The sequence below is a fragment of the Lissotriton vulgaris genome, chromosome 1_1, assembly GCF_964263255.1.
Source record: "Lissotriton vulgaris chromosome 1_1, aLisVul1.2, whole genome shotgun sequence".
In the NCBI taxonomy this organism is placed as follows: domain Eukaryota; kingdom Metazoa; phylum Chordata; class Amphibia; order Caudata; family Salamandridae; genus Lissotriton; species Lissotriton vulgaris.
Genome location: NC_141685.1, coordinates 55,427,981 through 55,434,563, shown reverse-complemented (window position 1 = coordinate 55,434,563; position 6,583 = coordinate 55,427,981).

The window sequence follows — 6,583 nt, the reverse complement described above, 5'->3', positions numbered from 1 at the left end:
CAAACTCGCCAGTTCCAGTTCGTGATGGCGACTTCTTTCCCGATCTGCAAGTTCTTCCGGGGATAGGCTCCCGTCTGGTACAGAGCTCGGTACCGGGGTGCCGCTGCTCTCTCTTTGGGGGAGTCCGGCTTCGTCGTGCGGCTCCGTCGCTCCTCCTGTGCGGGGTGCTCCGGAGTCCACCCAAGCCTTTAGTGCCTTTTGCATGTCCTCTTTTGTGTTGAGACCGGTGGTAGCGATTCTTAATTCTTTGCAGAATTCTTTTAGTTGTTTGTGCGTGTACTCTTCCAATTGTTCCACCAGGAATGCAGTACCCGCATCATTTTCCGTGAGACTCATGGTGGTTTCTTCCGTCGTCCCTGTCGGTAGTGTGTCAGCCGTTACGGTACGATCTCTAGATTATGGGTTGTAATCCCGATGCTTGCCACCCATGTTAGAAGGCGACCTCAGGGGAGCCAGGAAGTGGACCCGGTCACCCTAGGATCTACCCTCGAAGTATCGTAGCCGAGCACTGGCGAGAGACTCCTCAGGAGGAAGAGCCTCAAATCTAGGATCGTACACGCTGCACAAGCACCACACGACAAAGAGACACCACACCGTAGATTCTTAAGAATAGAGCTTTATCTAAATATCGAAGGATCTTTATGATCAGGCAGGTTGCAATATATACAAGGGAGCCCGAGGGCTCAAGAGTAGGGTAAAGGGTAGCGGGACAGTCTTTGTGGATCAGGGTCACCTGTAGTTGCGTATCCGGCGCACAGCTCACAATCCTCGAGCCGTGGGATACGATGCGATCGTTAGGGTCCAGCCGGACCGGGAGTGTCGTAGGAGCCGCGAGTCACTCAGCAGGGCTCAAGCAAAAGGTCGGAGTTCTTACGAGTTCAGGGGAGACGCGAGTCACTCAGCAGGGCTCAGGTGTTCCAAAGTTGCAGGGGAGCCGCGAGTCACTCAGCAGGGCTCAGATGTTCCAAGGTTGCAGGGGAGCCGCGAGTCACTCAGCAAGGCTCAGAGGGTTCGGCAGAAGACCTTCTCTACCAGGGGAGCCGCGACCACGTCAGCAGGGCTCTCGTTGTTCCAGAATCGAATCTGCCAGATAGGCCCAGAGCACCCCTCGTTATTGTCCACCTCCGCTTTGATGTCTGGAGTCTGTGCAACAGGGGTCTTGACACCTGGGGGTTGCTGGTTGGGGTTTCCTGCCATGTTGTCCTTTGATCCTTTCAGGACCGGTTCGGGAGGAGTCCCAGACACACAGCAGGCGTGGAGCCGGCCCTCAGGGAGGCCGGAGGGGCGATCAAAACCCATCTCCCAGTGGGAGGTCGAAGGTGTGAGAGATACTGCTCCTCCCTCTCTCACTCGATGAAGTGCGTTGTTTTCCAGACTGGGTGGCGCCGCTAGGCCTGGGCCGCGCTGGGGCTGGGCGGCCATCTTAGGTGCTCGAAGGTGGGCACGCGGGCCTCGTGGTGCTGGGGAAAATGGAGGGCACGGACGGGATTGTCGGGGGTCGTGCGTGTGTGCCCTAGAGGGAAGGGTCGGCTAAGCCGTGAAAATGGAGGGCACGGACGGGGATGTCTGGGTTCATGCATGTGTGTGCCCTAAAACGGAAGGGTTGGCTAGGCCGGGTACGTGGGATGTGAGGGATGTGCATGGGTCAGGGTGTGTGCTGGGCTTCGGAGGGCCACGCTAGGCGGCCGGGTCTAACAAGGAACAATACCATCTTCACGATCGTGAACATTACCACTACCTCCAGATCGGACATGCCCTACTTGCGAATATCTCCAAGGATACGTCGCTTCCCGACGCCTCCCCTCTCGAGGACCGAGTGCTGGACAGCTACCTCCCTGAGAAAACAATTTCATTAATATATAAGAAACTTATTAGCCATATGGAAGATCCGCTGGTCCTCTTGAGAACGCGCTGGGGTGAGGATGGAATAGAGTTGGATGATGAGGATTGGCGGTAGGTGGTTTCCTCTCCACGGATAGTGGGGATACAGATGAGGCTTTGATTAGTACAATAAAGATTCTCCATAGGTCATATGTCACAGGCCTCTTCTGGTCCGTATGGGTCACTTGGAGGGCGGGGAGTGTAGGAGGGGGTGCGGGGAACTTGGAACGTTCAAGCATATACTGTGGCATTGTTCTGATGTGCAAACATATTGGGAGAAGGAGAAGATTCACGATAGGCTACAAGACGTCCTGGGGGTGGAGATACGGCCAGATGCGCGCAGGTGTATTCTTAACGTTTGGGAACCCATGGATCTGACTGCATATAGGAAGCAATGGGTCACGCTGGCCTGCATGGTAGCTGAGCGGAATATTGCCCAGTTGTGGGGAGCCAGCCAGCCGCCTTGGGCCGAGAGGTGGGAGGAGGACCTGGATTGGTGCATGTTCAGTGAGAGGTCGGTGTATGTGGCTAGGGGGTGTCCGGCGAAGTGGGGGAAGGTATGGGAGGCTTGGGATCACTACAGCTGAGACATTTGTGTGTCCCCCGATGTGTTCCGAGGAAGTGGAAGTGCAGGTGTCCCCTTGATCCTTTACCTATATTCTGTGTCTATTATTTTGAATGTATAGAAATGTACTCATGTAACTATCAAGATCTGCTAATGTCACCTGATGTTCTTTGCCGTTTTGTTAAAAAAAAAGAATACAAAAAAATATATATATATATATAATCATTTTACTTTCCCAATTATTGGTGGCAAATGTTTTGATCCTCTAAAATTACCAAATGACTCAGCCTCACTCTAGTAATTGTATTCAACTGTATTAATTTATAGATATGGTCCACTAACTTCAGAAGTATTGGTGTGAAAATGCACACGAAATGAGGCCATTTTAACACAATTCCATACACATATTTGAGCCGAATAAACAGTGAGATGACAGTAATCCATGTTCTAATCATCCACACTCAGTGACAACAAGAACATCAAAATGATTCAGTGAACTTTCTCCTTGGAATCTCAGCAGATCTCATCAATACCAAAGACTTACTTCAGTATGGACTACCTACTTACCCATATCTTGGCCAGGTTCAGGAGGGCATTTAGTTCCATTCCAGTCAATAAACATTTAAAGTTAAGCTCCCATATGACTATGGAATTATTATCCCCCAGAGCAACCCACAGAATTTTCTATACAACAGAAGCTCAAGCAGTCCTACTCAGAAACACCAGTGCAGGGCGCCATGGATAGATTTTGCTAGACTAGGGCTTTGAAAAACAGCCTTACATACTATGAAAAATGTTTAAAATGCCCTGTTAGTCCGGGACATGGGTAGACCAACATTCTAGATATGAAACTAAATCCTTAAATAACCTTAGCTTTATTACTGTTCACCCTTCCAAGGTGCTCATAGCTTTCAGAGAAACTCTTTGTACTCGGCTCCTTCATTCCACATCCATCACAGTATCGTTGGTCTAGCTGTATCACAATCGACAAACACCCAGTATATAAAGCTGCACTAAATAAGAAACTTTAAAAAAAGTATTTTTTGAATATTTATATCCATCTTGTAGCAAAATACATTTTGAATATTTTGTGTCATTTATATGGATTATTAACAAGGGGAGTGCCGTCGACAAACATATTGTTATCGTTCCAAAAAAATAATGCATTGGTTGGGTAACAATGACTGAATTAAAAGTAGTGTAGTACAGATCTCTGTATTACCAGTAGCACTTCTCTTTCCAGCAACACAGGAGAGCTAGTACCATCCCAACCAAAGAAACCTTGTCAGTCCAGGGACACACTGTCAAGTTGGACCCCCCTGAACTGCCATCTGTGCAAGACTCACCCTAATTATCCCGGGTATGCACAGATGTGGGTCCCGGGCTCACTGTCCCACGGTATTCAAGCTAGCCTGGCTGATGAGGCGTGATTCCTTGAAACTGATCCTAGGATGCTTGTTTCTAGTCCATGGAGGCCCTGCCTTGGCAGCTAGGGCTGGATTGTTTCCATGAGGAGCAGGGTCAAGACTGATTTGCATATGGCTGCCTCTAAATTGGGGTGGCATGGTGAGAAAAAGAACAATGGATTAAACCCAGATCTCTTGACTGGGGGTCAATGTCTGATTTGTTCCTCATTCCATCCAGCAATTGTATGTCTTGTTTTCTCGCCCTAGGTGCGCTGGGTATGCCCAGACTTGGGTCCCGGGCTCACTGTGCCACTGTTTCAAGCTAACTGGTTGATTTTGGGCGATACCCTAAAACTGGTCCTAGGATGTTTGTTTCTAGTCCAGGGATGACCGACCTTGCTTGGCAGTTCCAGATGGACTGTTCCCATGAGGAGCAGGGTCAAGACTAACTTGCATATGCATGGGTCTAATATTGGATAACACGGTGAGCTAAAGAAGGATGAATTGAACCCAGATCTCTTGACTGGGGGTGAATGTTTGATTTGTTCCTCATTCCGTCCATCATTTGTGTGTCTTTTGCTTTTTTGCCCTAAGTGCTCCTGGTATGGCCAGACATGAGTTCCGGGCTCACTGTGCCACTCAATTGAACCTGACCTGGCTGATAAGTGGGGATACACCAAAACCGTTCTCAGGATGCTTGTTTCTGGTCCAGGGAGGACCTGGTTTGGCAGTTCGAGCTAGACTGTTCCCAATGGAGAGTAGGGTCAAGACGGATTTGCATATGGCTGGTTCTAAACTGGGATGGCATGATGAGCAAAAGAACGATGGATTTAAATCAGATCTCCTGACTGTGGATGAATGTTTGATTTGTTCTGCATTCCTTCCATCATTTGTGGGTTGTCTGTAGACTCCCTGCAGGCAGCATAAAGTATCTTGATAGTGTAGGGGAGAATCTCATTCTTTACAATCAGCAGTCAAATACTATAAATCCAAATTATTTTTTGTTTTATTACATAACCAAAAACATACAATTTTGTTACCATGTAAAATCTAGTAATTATTATGTACATTCTATAGTGTCATGATTAGTTCCAACTATATAATAGTATGGTGCAATCTGTCTCTTTTTTTATTTCCTTTGTAGAACAATCATTTCAAAATGCAGCTCCATCACCCATCTAAAACTGTCATCCATGAATGTAAAATGGTGATTTTGTTCACTTTGTGCTCGGCCTTGCTATCAGACATTGGGAGGCTCTGGGACTTTTGTTAATGATCCGTCACTTTACTGCAAAGAAGCCCTGTGCTCAGCCCGGTAATCACACAGCATGTGGGCCGGAGACTTTGTTAATAATACATCTATGGTGAACAGCTGCAGCAGGTCTGTGACCTTCATTATGATTGGATATAATGGAATTCATATTTCGGCGGATGGAATACCTGTCACCGTTGTGATGGAGTAACACGTCTGCCGAGATATAAATCAGACCTTAAATGTTTCAACTTCTCTGTCTCCTCGGATTTGGTTGAATGATGATGGAAATGATCATCATTTGTTCCACATCAGAGCTTCAGAGGTAAATGTCATGCACTGCGAGGGTTAACCCAGAGAGCTGCGGCTCACATTCTCCTGCTTCAGAGGTAAGTGTCATGCACTGCGAGGGGTTAATTGTGAGAGCTGCAGCTCACATTCTCCTGCTTCAGAGGTACATGTCATGCACTGCGAGGGTTAACCCAGAGAGCTGCAGCTCACATTCTCCTGCTTCAGAGGTAAATGTCATGCACTGCAAGGGTTAACCCAGAGAGCTGCGCTCACATTCTCCTGCTTCAGAGGTAAATGTCAGCACTGCAAGGGTTAACCCAGAGAGCTGCAGCTCACATTCTCCTGCTTTCACTTCTTCTTTTCTGCACAGTTCTCTGGCCACTGTCCCAGAACCATTAATGATGCATAAAATGACCAAAACCACAGCCAGCTCTGAAGAATATTCATTCTGTGCTTGTTAAATTGTTTTGAATGTGTTGGGTTTATATGTGTTCTCACTAATCTCCAGAATTGCCTGAAAATACCCTTGTTAGTCCAAGCATTGTTCATGGTGTTGATTTTACAGGTAGCATGGTCAGGTGTGCTTGCATTTCTTTAGTTAAAACTCTCTCACAGAATAAAAACCAACAATGTTTCTTTACTTTTAGTCCACTTTGTGCTGTTGTGGAGCATTTTAGGACCCTAGCGTAATTATATAGGTTTAAATCACCCTATCCTTATATAGGCATAGAAATACTAACCATATTTAGACATAGCTCATGCAGTCCAAATACGGCAAGGCTACTTCCACTAGTTGTGAAAATCCACAACGATTTCCTGGAGAAACCCACCTTCAGCAGTCAGGGACTTCACCTTGCTTGAATATTAATTTATCCTAGAAATCATGGAGTTTTCAAAGAACCGAGTCTTTGATGACGTTATTATGTCCAACCTTACGTCAAAGCTCAGCACCTTCAAGGTATAAATATTCCCACATTTGCCTTAGCAAACACACGGAGCAGTTTGACTATCTACTTGCCCGACGCAGCTCGCTACAGCAAGTGCCGAAGGAAGTCGACCCTCCAGCTGACGCACTGAGACACTCTGTCTTTTCTCCTGCCGAGAAATCCAGCTCCAGTGTTTCCAGGCTACTCTTGCTTGTTGCTGGTAAATCGAGTCCTGAGAGAGAGAGATACCCGATCTCCTACA